The sequence below is a fragment of the Mauremys mutica genome, chromosome 1, assembly GCF_020497125.1.
Source record: "Mauremys mutica isolate MM-2020 ecotype Southern chromosome 1, ASM2049712v1, whole genome shotgun sequence".
NCBI classification, from domain to species: Eukaryota; Metazoa; Chordata; order Testudines; family Geoemydidae; genus Mauremys; species Mauremys mutica.
The window spans coordinates 183,179,498-183,197,157 of NC_059072.1; positions in this window are offsets into that span (position 1 = coordinate 183,179,498).

Here is a 17,660-nt window from a genome sequence, read left to right on the forward strand (position 1 = left end):
ATGTTTCCTAATAACTTCACACAGCTGACATGGTGTCATTACTGGAATGTAACATTGAGGAGTTCTGATTGATACCAGATGTTTCCTACAATTACACAGCTGAATGCACAACACATTGGAGCTTAAGCCTGATTTAGTAATGGAAATGAAATGTATGCAAAGTACCAAAAGTGGTCTACAATTAGGAAAACACTGAGGTTTAGAGTGAATAAAATACCCCCAATCTAGAGTAAGGCATACTATTTTTTGATAATTTTAAGGTACTGATACTGATCCACACATTTATCATACTCCCCATGCCTCCTGATAACTCACTGGCAAATCTGGGTGATCTTCTAGTTCTCCTAATTTGCTTCCCATAGGTAATCTTTCAAATGTGCCTGTCTTCTCAGTCTTCACCAATGCACCCCCACCCAGCTACTCGGACTCTTCAGAACACCTTCTGGGGCTTATTGATGAATCACAACCCTCTTTCCCTCTCTGATGCTGCCTCTGCAATAACATACCCTTCCCCCTCCCCACCTACGCCAATGCACTAGCCAGCAGTCACATATAGTACTACACCTTCAGAAGTGGTATAACAGCAGCAGGGATATATCTAGAGGGCCACATGATGTGGACAGAGGAGTCCAGCTTCCCTCTGAGCCCAGCGAGGAGCTATGCCTTAAACACACAACTTTCCCCTCTCCCCCTCTATAATTGTTTTCCAGGTTTACCAAGAAGCTCAAATCACTAGCTCTAGATTTAAAAAAATAACTGTTATTTGTGGGGGAGACACATTCCTCATGTAACTATTGAAATCAATAGCATTACAAGGTAAATGTAGTGCATGACATTACCACAAACAGACCCTGATTCAAGAGACATCAATTGTCTCTCTTCATTCTCTGGGACTATTCATACGCTTAAGTTTGGCACCTGCTCCAGTACATTCCTGAACTGGAGCAACACAACATATTTCATTTCTATTACGCTTACAAGAATGATTTTTTTCATTAGTCAATATTTTCTAGCATTTTCATTATACTTTTATTTTGCTTAATACTTCATTTTTAAGCTAACTGAGTTTTATATGGACTATAATACACATTTTATTGAATTGTGAATTCCAACTCAAAGCAATCATCCTAGGAAAACAACAGAGTTTTTTTTTTAAAAAGGGTATAGCAAATGTATGACTGTCCAATACCAAGGTTATGACTATGAGCTAGCTACATTATCATTTGTGTTCTGTAATTCCTGTTCATGCAGAGAGAGAGAGGCTGATAGATGTGTGTGTGTATAAATATGCATATGTATAAATAAAATATGCATATGCACCTATCAGAATAAAAACAAATATCTCCAGTATGTGGAGTGAACAACCATGTGATGTATTTCAGAGCCATGTGCCATATTGCATTTGCATTCATTTTGACTGATGCATGTACACTCCCATTAGTCTTTCCCCTCCCTGGACTATGTTTACGCCCAGATATGAAAGCAATTTAAACTAATTTTTAAAGATACTGCCCTGAAAAGGTTCCCCTCTTTTCTTTGCTGACTCACAAAGGGCCGGTCTTCCATACTTATTCACATTTACAGTACAACCTCAGAGTTACGAACACCAGAGTTAACTCACCAGTCAACCACACCTCATTTGGAACCAGAAGTATGCAAGCAGGCAGTAGTAGAGACCAAAAAAGAAAAGCAAATACAGTACAGTACTGTGTTAAATGTAAATTATTAAAAAATGAAGAGAAAGTTTTAAAAAATTGACAACGTAAGGAAACTGCTTCTGTGCTTGTTTGATTTAAATTAAGATGATTAAAAGCAGCATTTTTCTTCTTCATAGTAAAGTTTCAAAGCTTTATTAAGTTAATGTTCAGTTGTAAACTTTTGAAAGAACAACCATAATGTTTTTTGTATAGAGTTACAAACATTTCAGAGTTACAAACAACCTCCATTCCTGAGGTGTTTATAATTCTGAGGTTCTACTGTAGTAGTGACACAGCAAATAGTCCCATTAATTTCACTGGGACTATTTGAGGATTAAGGTTCTACTGAATGTGCATAAGTGTGGCAGAATTTAGCCATGTAGTTCCCTGTCTATCTTGAGATGCAAGATGGGCATTATTCAGTCCTGGATCAGAGAGAGATTTAAGGTCTTATAGTCCATGAGATATGAGAGGGTTATTCACCCTGTGCAGTAACTGAGGTTCCTCAAGATGCATGGTGCTCCACTGTAGGTGAGGTAATGTCCCTGCACCTGGGATCAGAAATTTTTGGTACAGTGCCCATTGGGATGCACATGCACTCCTCCCCATCTCATGCCATGAGTGGCATCTATATAGTACTGCTGTGCGGTCCAACTACCTTCTCCAGCATAGAGCTTATCTTTGAGCTCCAAAGCAGAGGGAAGGAAGGTGGATAGTCGAGCACCCACAGGGGGACACGTCTCAAAGAATATCAATAACTTCTTTGAGTAGTGTCCCTACAGGTGCTTCACTGTAGGAGACTGTAGGGCAGTGCCTCTAGTTGGAAAGCTGGGATTTCAGAGTGATCTCTACTGAGGAGGATAGGACAGTGAGTTCTAATAAGGTGTCTGATGTTGCGTCATGGGTGATAACGTAATGTTGACAGAAGATGTCTGTGAATTCCCAGGCTGGCATTTGTCCATAATCAGCACATTATTCAAAAAGGCTTTGGAGGTAGATAGTGGTCGAATGGAGTGTTTTCAAGGGCCAGGTGAGGGCCAAAGTTTGTGGTGTTGGTAGTAAAGGTGGATGCACTCTGAGATCTATTCCAAAAGAGGATATTTGGATACAGCTGACCCCTTTGATTTTTTGGCGACAGACAGGAATAAATATGGCGACAATCTGAATGATTTGGTTCTGTCAAGGTTGAAGGCTGATGCTCATCTGACATCTAAAGTGAATAGCGTGGCCTCACCTCATGCTGGCTGCCATGTGGCTTGAGGAAGGGGAGGTGGAGAGGCTGGTTTAGATGGAAAGAGGATGGTATCTTGTGTAAAAATTTTGTGTGGGGTCATAACGTGACTTTATCTTTGTAGAAGATTATGTATAGAAGGTACACCATGAAGGCACCTATTTTTCCTTCCGTCAGACAGATGTAATGGCTATGAGAAATGAAGTTTACATAAGAACATAAGAACGGCCATACGGGGTCAGACCAAAGGTCCATCCAGCCCAGTATCCTGTCTACCGACAGTGGCCAATGCCAGGTGCCCCAGATGGAGTGAACCTAACAGGTAATGATCAAGTGATCTCTCTCCTGCCATCCATCTCCACGCTCTGACAAACAGAGGCTAGGACACCATTCCTTACCCATCCCCGCTAATAGCCATTAATGGACTTAACCTCCATGAATTTATCCAGTTCTCTTTTAAACCCTGTTATAGTCCTAGCCTTCACAACCTCCTCAGGCAAGGAGTTCCACAGGTTGACTGTGCGCTGTGTGAAGAAGAACTTCCTTTTATTTGTTTTAAACCTGCTGCCCATTAATTTCATTTGGTGGCCCCTAGTTCTTATATTATGGGAACAAGTAAATAACTTTTCCTTATTCACTTTCTCCACACCACTCATGATTTTATATACCTCTATCATATCTCCTCTTAGTCTCCTCTTTTCCAAGCTGAAAATTCCTAGCCTCTTTAATCTCTCCTCATATGGGACCCGTTCCAAACCCCTAATCATTTTAGTTGCACTTTTCTGAACTTTTTCTAATGCCAGTATATATTTTTTGAGATGAGGAGACCACATCTGTTCACAATATTCAAGATGTGGGCATACAATGGATTTATATAAGGGCAATACGATATTCTTCATCTTATTCTCTACCCCTTTTTTAATCCTAACATCCTGTTTGCTTTTTTGACTACCCGCACACTGCGTGGACATCTTCAGAGAATTATCCACAATGTCTCCAAGATCTCTTTCCTGGTTAGTTGTAACTAAATTAGACTCCATCATATTGTATGTATAGTTGGGGTTATTTTTTCCAATGTGCATAACTGTACATTTATCCATGTTAAATTTAATTTGCCATTTTGTTGCCCAATCACTTAGTTTTGTGAGATCTTTTTGAGTGGTTTGAGCATTGGCCTGCTAAACCCAGGGTTGTGAGTTCAATCCTTGAGGGAGGAACTTAGGGATCTGGGGCAAAAATCAGTACTTGGTCATGCTAGTGAAGGCAGGGGGCTGGACTTGATGACCTTTCAAGGTCCCTTCCAGTTCTATGAGATAGGCATATCTCCATATATTGAGTTCTTCACAGTCTGCTTTGGTCTTAACTATCTTGAGCAGTTTAGTATCATCTGCAAACTTTGCCACCTCACTGTTTACCCCTTTCTCCAGATCATTTATGAATAAATTGAATAGGATTGGTCCTACCACTAGTCTACCCCTCTTCATTCTGAAAATTTGCCATTTATTCCTACCCTTTGTTCCCTGTCTTTTAACCAGTTCTCAGTCCATGAAAGGGTCTTCCCTCTCATCCCATGACAACTTAATTTACGTAAGAGCCTTTGGTGAGGGACCTTGTCAAAGGCTTTCTGGAAATCTAAGTACACTATGTCCACTGGATCCCCCTTATCCACATGTTTGTTGACCCCTTCAAAGAACTCTAATAGATTAGTAAGACATGATTTCCCTTTACAGAAACCATTTTGACTTTTGCCCAACAAGTTATGTTTTTCTATGTGACTGACAATTTTATTCTTTACTATTGTTTCAACAAATTTGCCCGGTACTGACGTTAGACTTACCGGTCTGTAATTGTCGGGATCATCTCTAGAGCTCTTTTTAAATATTGGCATTACATTAGCTATCTTCCAGTCATTGGGTACAGTAGCTGATTTAAAGGACACGTTACAAACCATAGTTAATAGTTCTGCAATTTCACATTTGAGTTCTTTCAGAACTCTTGAGTGAATGCCATCTGGTCCTGGTGACTTGTTACTGTTAAGTTTATCAATTAATTACAAAACCTCCTCTAGTGACACTTCAATTTGTGACAATTCCTCAGATTTGTCACCTACAAAGGACGGCTCAGGTTTGGGAATCTCCCTAACATCCTAAGCCATGAAGACTGAAGCAAAGAATTCATATAGTTTCTCTGCAATGACTTTATTGTCTTTAAGTGCTCCTTCTGTATCTCAATTGTCCAGGGGTCCCACTGGTTGTTTAGCAGGCTCACTGCTTCTGATGTACTTAAAAAAACATTTTGTTGTTATCTTTTGAGTTTTTGGCTAGCTGTTTTTCAAACTCCTTTTTGGCTTTTCTTATTACATTTTTACACTTAATTTGGCAGTGTTTATGTTTCTTTCTATTTACCTCACTAGGATTTGACTTCCACTTTTCAAAAGATGCCTTTTTATCTCTCACTGCTTCTTTTACATGGTTGTTATGCCACAGTGGCTCTTTTTTAGTTCTTTTACTGTACTTTTTTAATTTGGAGTATACATTTATGTTGGGCCTCTATTATGGTGTCTTTAATCCCGTGCAGCTTGCAGGGATTTCACTCTAGTCAATATACCTTTTAATTTCTGTTTAACTAACCTCCTCATTTTTGCATAGTTCCCCTTTCTGAAGTTAAATGCCACAGTGTTGGGCTGTTGAGGTGTTCTTTCCACCACAGGAATGTTAAATGTTGTTATATTATTGTCACTATTTCCAAGTGGTCCTGTTATAGTTACCTCTTGAACCAGATCCTGCGCTCCACTCAGGACTAAATCGAGAATTGCCTCTACCTTTGTGGGTTCCTGTACTAGCTGCTCCAAGAAGCAGTCATTTAAAGTATTGAGAAATTTTGTCTCTGCATTTCGTCCTGAGGTGACGTACCCAGTCAATATGGGGATAATTGAAATCTCACACTATTATCTAGTTCTTTATTTTGATAGCCTCTCTAATCCCCCTTAGCATTTCATCGTCACTATCACTGTCCTTGTCAGGTGTTCGATAATAGATCCCTACTGTTATATTCTTATTAGAGCATGGAATTACTATCCATAGAGATTTTATGGAACATGTTGTTTCATTTAAGATTTTTACTTCATTTGATTCTACATTTTCTTTCACGTATAGTGCCACTCCTTGTCCCCCACCCCACCCGCACGACCTGTTCTGTCCTTCCAATATATTTTGTACCCTGGAATGATTGTGTCCCATTGATTGTCCCCACTCCACCAGGTTTCTGTGATGTCTATTATATCAATATCCTCCTTTAACACGAGGCACTCTAGTTCACCCATCTTATTATTTAGACTTCTAGCATTTCTGTACAAGCACTTTAAAAAATTGTCACTGTTTATTTGTCTGCCCTTTTGTGATGTGTCACATTCTTTTTTATGCGAAAGTTTCTCATCTAACCTGGCCCATACTTTATCCTCTTCCATCCTCTCCTCCTGACTAGAACCTTTCATAGATAGATGCATGTAGAAACAGGTCACCATAGGTTCCAATGGGGGCCTAGTGAGACAGAGCTAGGCTGAAGTCCCTAGCCTGGTGGGGTGGGGTCTCATACTTCAGGATAAAGATTTTGAAGGCCCTTAAGGAATTGTTTTGTTATCGGGTGGGTAGATACTGACTGACCTCCTATCTTAGAGTGGAATGCAGTAATGGCGGCCCAATATACATAAACGGAGCTTGTAGATCGCTCCAATCTCTTGAGCTGTAGGAAGTAATCCAAAATGAGTGGTAAAGGAGTGCTCATTTCTGAGGTATGTTTAATGTCACAGTAAGTCTGGAATCTTTTCCAGTTTTGCACGTAAGTATAGTGAGTTGTTGAATTCCTTCACCTCTTCTGAACAGGTCATTTCCAGTTCCTGGAACCATGAAGGAGCCATGCTGGAGAAGTTTTAGATTCGGATGGAGAATTTGGCCTGCTTCCTGTGAGAGTAGGTGCAGAGTCAACTGCAGGGTGATCGGTGGACAGATCATCATGCACAAGAGGTAGGGATACCATATCTGTTGTGACTATGAGAAACAACTGGAATAAGCCAGAGTCAATCTTGTGAAGCACTTTGAATAGCAGAGGAAAGGGTGGAAAGGAGAAGAAGCATGCATCCTATATAATGAGGAAGGCGTCCCCCAGAGGTCAGTGATCCAGACTCACTTTTGAGCAGAACTGTGGGCATTTGGTGTTCTCAAGTGTGGTGAACAGATCTATATTTGTGAATTTCCAGAGGCTGAATATGTGTTGTTTGGGTTCTTGTGACTATCTCCCACTTGTGTTCTGGTGAGAACCTCCTGTTCAGTGAGTCTGCCAGGATGTACTGGTGTCCAGATAGGTATGCAGCAGAAATGCTGATTTTTGTTGTTGTTGTTGGATATATCTGTTCCACAATTTTAGGGCTTTGGACCTTGTTCCCACCATCTGTTGATATAAAACATGAAGGCAATGGTTGTCCATCATTACATTTATGGTATTTTGTCTGATTACTGATATAAAGTGTAGGTACCCATTGAGCACTGCACATAATTCTAGGAGGCTGATGTGAAGCACAGATTCTGATAGGGACCACTTGACCTGTACCATGTGATTTTGTAGATGTGCTTCCCAGACAAGTAGGGAAGCATCGGTTGTCAGTATAAAGGATGGTAATGGTTGGAGGAAGGGAACTCCCATACAGACATTTTGGGGTTGTGTCCACCAGTCTGAGTTCTTGTCCTTGAGTGGGAACAAGAGAAGTTTTCAGGCTGTGTCTTTGTGGTACGTACGCTTTTCATAGCCATCCCTGGAGGAAGCGTCTGTGTAATCTGGCATGTTTTATCATGAATGTGGCTGCTGCCATATGGCTGAGTAACTGTAGACAAGTTCTGGGAGAGATCTGTGGGCTGGTTCTCCTGGTGGAGATGAGATTGATTATTGCAGAAAATCTGTGAGCTGGGAGGAAAGTTCTGGCCTCTCTAGTATCTAGTGGGGCACCAATAATCTCCAGTTGTTGTACTGGTGTTAGCGTTGATTTTTGCGTGTTTATATGGAGGCCAAGTTTCGAGAAAAAGTCCATTTTCTTATGGCTTCAAATGTGTTGACTCTGGATGGAGCCTTGATGAGGCAGTCATTGAGATATGGGAGTATTACAATCCCTTGTTTGTGGAGGTGTCACCACCACTGTGAGGACTTTGGAAAATACCCTGGACACTATGGAGAGGCCAAAGGATAGTACCTTGCATTGATAATGGTTGGATCTCAGGACAAATCTGTGGGAAGTATGTATAGTGATATGGAAGTACTGTGTTGGAGGTGGAGGGCCGATAACCAGTCCTCCTGTTTCAGTGCTGGGATTATTGTTGATAGCGTGACTATCTTGAAGCATTGTAGTTTGAAGAACTTGTTGAGGTTCCTCAAGTCTAGGATCAGTCTCCATCTACCCAATTTCTTTTGGATTAGAAAATAGTGGTCCCATCTCAACATGTTTCCCTCTGTGTTGAGATGGGACCAGTTCTGTGGCTCTGAGTCATAGAAGATGGTTTACTACTTCTCATAGAAGGTGTGGGCTGGTGGTGTAACATCTTCATCCATTTCTTCCTGATGCTGATCTACCAATTCTGGCTTAGGGTCAGGAGACCTAGAGATCGATGAAGATGGAGAGTATATTTGTATCTGTTCTGCAGGTGGTTTGGTAAAGTGTGACCTATATGCATCCCAAGGGTCCAAATATGGCCACTGTGGGGAAATAGGCATATGGAGCTGCGTTCAGGGGTGTCCGTACTAAGGACCTGGTTCATTTCTTGTCTCTGGGTATGGAGGGCGGTAGTATGATTCTCGGAGAGGAGTCTTGTTATACCATGGTGGAAAGTGAGATGTACGGGAGTACTCCTCATCTTCCTCCTCTCTGGAGAATGGTGGAGCAGTCCGCGATGGTGAAGGAGAGCGGTGTGATACAAGATGTGTTTCCGGAGGGGAGGCCTGCACCACTGGGAGCTCTGTATGGAGGGGTGATGATTCTGGGGTGTTGGAGACAATCAGATCTCTGGGGTAGCAGAACTCTTCTGGTACTGGCAAAAGCATCATCACTACTGGAGGTTGTACATGTATTGATACAGAAAGTGAGGATATTGACGGTGCTGAAGTTAGATTGCATTCCATGGAATGGCCCAGAACATGGTGTCAGGGGCTTCATTGGTGCTGTGCCCTTGAAGTTGTTTTGTCTTGGTGCTGAGGGATGGTGTTCCTGTATGTGGTTCTGCCCTCTTAGGGTCCTTCACATGCTCACTAGTGCTGGTACTGGAGGTGATCCAGATGGTCACAGGAGCCAGGTCTTGCCCCCAAAGATGTCAAGGCTACAGACCAAAAAAAAGACATCTCCCATGAGATGTGGCTCCTTGGTGGGTGAACTCAGGGCCCGTTTCTTCTCATTTTGGAGGGAGAGTATAGATTTTCTTTTCATCATGTGTGGTGAATGAGGGTCAGAAGATGACCGTGCTGATGGTGACCCTCACAGAGGAGAGGTATCAAACCCAGGATCTGAGAAAAATTTTAATGATGGAGAGTTTTAATTTCAAACCCCTTTCTTTCCAAGACCATGTATTTAATTTGAGGCAGTAGGTGCACTTTTGCAATACGTGCCCCTCTCCCGGAGAACAGACTCACCATGAGTGGCTGTCGCTCACTGGGATGGCCTCATGGCAGGAGAGGCACTCTTAAACCCAGGGGATCTGGGCATAACCTGGGTAGGAAGAGTTTCCCCATAGAGAAAGGAATAGAAAAAAAGGAAACCTATGTGAATCTAAAAATTAGCAAGAATTATAATTTTAAAACAATATATATTAGAAAACCTCCAAGTCAGAAGTATACTATGAAGTCTATGAGTTTAGAAAATCTTGTTCGCAAACACTGTTTTTTTCCCCCTCATTGAGACAGTTTCTGGAAGTTTCAGATCCTGAAGTGCCCATCATGATGCATGAGGTGCAAACGTAAATATTGTAACTGATTATTACATTGACACATTTTGTCTTCAGCTTTAAAAACAACAGTTTGTTAAAAATATTATAAATAGGAGAGGATTTTCACAGAACTATATTCAGTTTTTAAAAGCACTGTAATTAATATTGTCTGTAGTATTTCCCTTAGCTATAGTACTGACTATCTAGACACATTTTTTATTCCTAAAAGGGTGTTCTGCTAATAAACAGCAACATTAGTTTTTTTCTAATCCTCTATGGCGTTGTGCTGCTGACACACCAATAGAATCAGCCTTAAATTTAACAATGCAAGACATAAATTAACTGGAGCAGTAAATAAAGGAAATAAAATGTTTGAAAGGGAAAAACTAAAATGCTGGGTAAGATGTTAAAAATGATTATGTTGAGCATTGTTTTTACTATGTTATTAACCAAGGGAGGAAAGAGCCATTTTGTATATACACTTTATGCAACCTATAGCTTTCTCACCTAGGAACTTATCTGGTGCTGTCAGGAGAAACCTATACATGCAAACTTATCAAATACATGTTATCTGACCTCAGATGTATTAGTAAAATTAGGTTTCATGGGGATAAGTTCAGTTTTAAATGGGAGCTGTCTGTATCTTTTAAGTCAATAAAGTCCCTCAGGCTAACACTGTCTCTGCTATTGAACCCTCTATTCTTCACTTGAACTTCAGAGACAAGGCATGTGAATTATTACACAGATGAATAATGATTATTCACCAAGACTATCTTCCCTAAAAAACAAGTTGTCTCACTGGACAGTCCATAAATATTAATAAAAGGCTATGCTTTAGGAATCAGTGGAAGATCAGAGAAGTATCCAGAACCTCTGTAGTAGAGCTTGCCTAAGGGGATATGATACTACCTAGGCCAGGATGGATTAGTGGAACCATGATGAAGGTGGACAGCAAATCTCTTAAATCAGAAAGGGAACAATTTATAAAGAACAGTGATATTGTTGGGTGAAAAAAGCATTGATATTTATCTATGTTCCATAATGGTGGTGAAATTGAGTTTTAAAGGGACAGGAAAATAAACAGTTCCTTTCTAAATATAGTTTAGAAGGAGGTTGATTTTAAATTTAAAAGATATAGTGTATTTAAATAATATTTATAATGATGCTCATTATACAGTTATTTTAATGCAGCCAGATCAGCTCACAATGTGATCACATTGCAGGGACACCCATATAGCCAGTTATACTGCATAAAGCAAATATTCTGATTAATTAAATAGGATGGAACAGATAATAAAGATTTCTGTAGGATGAGTTTTGCATGGTCACATTACTTAGGGTGACAGCGTCATGAGCGAGTTATGGAGGCCATACCAAATGAGTGCCAATGAAATCTTTATAACCAAACGTACTATCATGCAGTCTGCACCAGCAATCTATTTTTAAAAAGTATTTTATAAATGTTTTAAAAGGTTCTTAAAATCTTACTTTTTCCATCTCCTTTGACTTCAAAAAGCAGGTGCCTTAGCTAGAATTGGCCAAAACATCTGATGTGCCTGAGCTACACTTGGAGCACCAGAGGAAAAGAAAATGTCAATAAATGTCTGTCCACCTCATTTATACCTCTGCACCTTCAGCCCCTGATCCTGTGCTACTGGATCAGTGGAGGCCTGCTCAACCAAAGGTAAAAGTTAGAGCTGCCCTCAGACCATTCCGCTGGAGCAGAAAGTGATTTGCCTTATTCTTCCTTTGCACTGAATGCCTGCTACTCCTTGGGGAAGCCAAAAGCAGGTGTCATAGCACCATCTTTGGCAGGTTTACATTTTCCTAGACAAGAGGAATGCCCATAGGGATATTTAACCTAGTTCACTGTCCTGTTTGTACCATCAGTTCAAAAGTGACTCTGAGTCAAACTGCATGGTCCCCAGAGGAAAAGAAATGACATAGCCAAAAAGAAAAAAAAATCCAATAAAAGTTACTTAAAATTAATTTTCACTATGTAATCATGTTACAATTTTAAGATTCAGTATGTCAGGACAATCAAGGTAGGAGCAAGTTCCATATCCTATTGGAACTGTGATTCTCTTCTTTCCAGGCATGTAAAACTTTAGTATATCTTTTTCAAGTAGTGTCCCTATGAGTGCTGTAGGAGAGGTAGCATCCATGCAACTGGGATTGGAGATTTTCGGTAGCAGTGTCCGTTGGGCTGCACATGTGCTCCTTCCCATCTCACACTGTGAGGTGTGTCCATATAGTGCAGTGCAGTCTGACCACCCTCAATTTCTTCTCAATCACCCTTGGTCTGGGATTGAATCCCTAGCAGAGCCCTTCATATGCCTTTAGTGCCCTTACTAATATTAGTGCTTCCATTGCTATTGTAGGTCTTTCCTTTATTTATTTCTTCCCCTTACCCCCTCTTATTTTTTTTCCTTTTGGCTCTTTCCTCCCTTGGTTAATAACATAGTAAAAACATCCTGATTGGTTAATAATTAAATCACACAATGTTTTAATATCATGTGTTGCAAAGAGCTGCAGGAGACCCATTAAAAGAGCTACTTGAGGCTCATAAGCCTCAGTCTGAGTATCGCTCATCTAGAAGTAAATCCACTTGCTGCTGGTTACTCCCTCATAATATAGGAATTAGTTTTAAACCGAAAGGCACAAATATCAAATTAAAAGAAATCCACTTCACTGTTAGAGACCACAGGTCTCAAGCCATGGTTCACAGGGCACTTAATAGCAAGGTAGTCCCAAACTGCCACTCAGTGACCTGCTAGAATAGCAGCTGCACTCTAGCCGAGGATTCCATTCCTGGGATCTGTTCGATGGAACTCTAGAGAGTCCTGATTGGTCCCCAGCCTCTCTTTAACCCAAGGACTGGCACAGGACATTGTGCAAGCAATTGGGTTCTCCCTGCTTTGTTCTGCTTCCCCTATGATACCTGCTCCTGCTGATGATCTTCTGGTAATCTGACCTTGCCTGACACCTGATTTATCCTCTGGCCTATTTTGGACTCTGGCCTCCTGGTATTGGACGTGGCCTGACTCAAGACTGCTGCTCCAACCACTAGGTCAGACCATCCATGTCTCAGTTGTGACATTTACAGAAAATGTATTTTATCTGTGGAACTAATTACTGTGAAGGATCATTAAGGCCTACATTTTTGTAGTAGTCACGAAGAGTTTGTATTTGTGTGGAAAACAAGAAACGGGAGCATCCAAAGTTACTTTAGAGAGGCTGAAAAAAAGGGGGATTCAAATCTTCAGGACATAAGGCAACCACTAAATCAGAGGTAGGCAATCTATGGCACGGGTGCCGAAGGTGGCACACAAGCTGATTTTCAGTGGCACTCACACTGCCCGGGTCCTGCCACCGGTCCGGGGGGCTCTGCATTTTAATTTATTTTTAAATGAAGCTTCTTAAACATTTTAAAAACCTTATTTACTTTACATACAACAATAATTTAGTTATATATTATAGACCTATAGAAAGAGACCTTCTAAAAATGTTAAAATGTATTACCGGCACGCGAAACCTTAAATGAGAGTGAATAAATGAAGACTCAGCACACCACTTCTGAAAGGTTGCTGACCCCTGCACTAAATGATAGGGTTAGGAAGGAAATTCCCCCATAAGCAGCTTAATGAACAACTGTCCACTGCAGGGTGTTTTGAATCTTCCTCTGTAGTATCTGGTACTGATGAGGCTGTCATGTCCTGAAGACCTGGAATTTAAATACATTTTTTTAAATCTTATTTAACAAGTGTGGATATTTTCATTATTATCCTTATAAATGTCTACTGTTGATGAATCCTGTTATTTTGGCCTTCATGATACTTAGCAGCATTGACTTCCACAGATTAATTACATGTTGTGCATAGGAGGATTTTTTTCATTAGAAAAATGTCAGGTGGTATTTGTCAGTGACACGGTACTGGACCAGATGAACCACTGTCTGATCCAGCATGGCAATCCCTATGTTCAAAATACAGCAGGTATAGTAATGTGGCTTTGTGACTGTTTGGGTGGTGGCGAGACTGGAAGTGCATTTTGGTTTTGACCCAGGACACAAGGGATTGTATTTTGCCTACAGGTACACCTGTGCAACCTCACTGGAGTCATTGGGTAAAACTGAGGGAAGAATTTGGTCCACGATCAATCTTTCTTAAGCACCGAGGCCAAAATCTAGTTTCTAGCCTGTGTTGCCTCCTCAGGCCTCAGTGTCCCTTTTACTGTAGGAGAATTATAGTATGTGTATAATTGCTCTGGACCTGCCCTGCCCTCACCCACCATGCCCCAAAATACTGTCATCACCCTACCTTGCAGGAAGGTCCTACTGAGCTGGTGACATGATCTGCACCAAAATTATCCAAGTGAATCTCTTTGACCTACAGTTTATACATCTATCTGGTTGTCAATAATTGCTTTTGTTTGTATGACATATCATCCTGGAACAATGAATATTTAGGGCCTGATTTTCCTCTTACCAGTTTCACACCATTGACTTCAGCAAACTGTTCACTGACAGTGGTGAGTGTGAGTGAATAATCAGACCCGTAATCTTTACCTGTTCCAGTTGTGTGGCAATCTTGATATTTAACTGAAAGACAAGGTACATACAAATGCAACTTAGCAAGACATAAAAATAATTTACTTTTACACACAACCTTTTATCCAGAAGTAACTTGAAGTGCCTTATAAATTTCAACTGACATATACTGATTGTATTTAGGGATTACTTCACATCCCAGTAGAATGCAGCAGGGTGGAGGCAAATGTTTAACAGTGCATGGTGAACACAGCAGTTAAGATGTGAAGAAGTAGACTGTGTCTCATTTGAAATTCAGGTTAGCAGGCTGTAATTAACCCAATTAAAATTTTGCTGGAAAGCACCTTGTGACTGAGTCTCCTTTTGCACCAATGTAAATGAAAACTATTTCTAATGAAGTTACACTGGTGTAATACTGGTGGAAGACAGTGGAGAATCAGGCCAGCTGTCTCTGGAATAGAAGTGCTGTGGAAACGTTAATAGTTCCAAGTGGTCAGGCAGTCAGTTTGACATCTCATCCAAAAGACAGTGCTTTGGCAACACAGTTAGTGTCCCCACTGGAAGAATGCTATCTAATGTATCACCAAGAAAACGTCTTGTAGCATGTTCTGTACATGTTTCTTGGCCTCTTGTCCAACTACTTACTAGCCCAACACCTGCTTATTTTTTGCAATCTGAGATTGTAGCATAAAGAGGGAAAAATGCAAGAGACACTGTTTCTGTTAAAATATTTTTTTAAAGTGTGGCGTGTGATGGCTAATAAATAGACCAAAAGGTAGAGACAATTGTTCTCTTATAAACCAAGGCACAGGCTTTTCCTGCACAAGGTTAGCTTACACATACTCTCTGATTTGACCATGAATTAGAGGTGAAGATGATTTAGGGCATGGCTACACTTGCAATTTAGAGCACATTAAAGCAGCCCAATGCTTTCTCACTCACGATGCGGCCACACTGGCAAGGCATGTAGAGTGCTCTGACTCCGTGGCTAGAGCGCTCCTGGTAACCCACCTCAGCGAGTGAAATAATGTTTGATGCGCCCCTGCTGGAGCACCGCAGTGCCAGTGTGGACACCCTGGTCTGTTAATGCACTCTGATCGGCCTCCAAAAGTGTCCCACAATGCCTGTTCTAGCCACTCTGGTCATCAGTTTGAACTCTACTGCCCTGCCCTCAGGTGACCAACCGTCAGACCCGTCCTTTAAATTCTCTGGGAATTTTGAAAATTCCCTTCCTGTTTGCTCAGCCAGGTGTAGAGTGCTCTCAGCGAATCTTTCCAGGTGACGATGCCTCCATGCATCAGGCGATCCCCAGTATGGAGCAATTGTGAGGTGCTGGGCCTCATCAGTGTTTGGAGAGAGAAAGATGTCAAGTCCCTGCTGCACTCCAGCTGTAGGAATTACAATACCTTCGAGCAGATATCAAGGGACATGATGGAACGGGGCCATGACCGGGATGCTCTGCAGTGCAGGGTTAAAGAATGCGGAATGCCTACTGCAAAGCCCTCCAGGCAAACAGCCGCTCCAGTGCTGCCCCAATGACCTGCCGTTTTTACAAAGAGCTGGACACGATACTTGGGGGCGACCCCACCTCTATTCTGAGTACCACTATGGACACTTCAGAGCCCAGTCCAACAAGGTAGGAGGAGGAGGAGGAAAGCAGGAGTGAGGGTGCTGAGGAGGAAGACACCCCAGCATCCCTAGATTCTCTCAAGCCAGGAGGAGGGTAGCCAGTCGCGGGGTCCGGTGCTTCGGGAAGGACAAACACCAGAGGAGGTTCCCAGTAAGTGGCTTTTATTTTGCGAAGGAAGTTATTTGGTGCGGGCTCTTGGAGTGAAGAAGGTTAGGGCTCCTCCCTGGTGAGTTTCCTAACCACTGGGCTGTTGCCTAATCTGGGATGGGTGTTTCTCAATCTCTCCTGTTGAAACTGTTTCCCTTTGAATAAATAACTAAATATTTGTTGAACCACTGGCATGAGCTCATGTTTCCCACTCTCAGGTGAGTTCCCTAATTACAAGGATATACAGTCATTCTCACTCTCTGGGCATGTGTAGACAGAGGGGGAAGAAAAAAACCCACAGCAGAGAGTCTCGGAGCTGGGTCAATTGACTTGGGCTTGCGCCGTGTGGCTAAAAATAGCAGTGTAGATATTTGGGCTGGACCGTTGGCTCTAAAATCTGGTTAAGGAAGAGGGTCTTGGACCCCAGCATAAGCCCGACCTCTACACTGCTATTTTTAGCCCCAAAACTTGAGCCCTGCAAGCCCAAATCAGTTGAACCAGGCGCTTAGACTCACTGTGCAGGGTGGGGTTTTTTTGTGTTTTTTTGCTGTGCAGACATATCCTCTGTGTCTCACCCAATGACTATTCAAGTATTTTATTTATGTGTCCCTCACCAGTGGACTATTAATAGAAGACCACCACCACAATCTGCTGCTACTCTTGTTTTGCAAATAGTCCTAAGTCTTTCTGTGAATGTAGCCCAAAACGTTATTTTGTTTGCAACTATTTGGCAAATTCGTTAATAGAGTTGTTTGACCCGAAACCGTGGCAAATAAACTATTCCTCCAAAGATACTTGTAGGTGAAATCAATCTTACTGCTGATAGAAATAATTGTGTACCATACAGTTCATATTTTAAATTATTTAGAATGTTAGAGACTTCATTGACAGCAGTGGTCATTGATTTTATACTTACTGTGTTAAATACTAAGGTATACAGTTTGTGAAACTTGAGAGGTATTTTGTGTTGGCAGTTTACCATGTCTCTAGGCCAAAGTAATTGCCTGTAACTGCCCATACTCATCCATACAAATGGTATGGATAAAGTGATTCTGACGAAAGAGGCTGAATGTGAAATACTAGTTTACCTCTCAAATATTGCAACTGGAGACCCTGTTTGGAGTTTTATATTGAGATCTAAATCTCTGAATTCTTTGAAACCAGTTGGAAAATGTATCTCAGATATGGTTCCTGATGTTAAGAAAAAAAATACTATGCTCAATTCAAAATTGATTAAGCAACAAATTTTACTCCTGTGTGCCCTGCCCCGCAACCCCCTCAAACCAGGCTATAGGAGAATAAGCCTTAACTAACCTTTTTAAAATTATTTCCCATCTGTGAAATTCTCTGCCACTTGGTTGTATCACTCTGTAGTGAGGCGGCCTGGTTCCCAGCCGCACCTGAGAGGGACGAGCCAGAACGGCAGCCTCAGTGGGCAGAGCCGCCG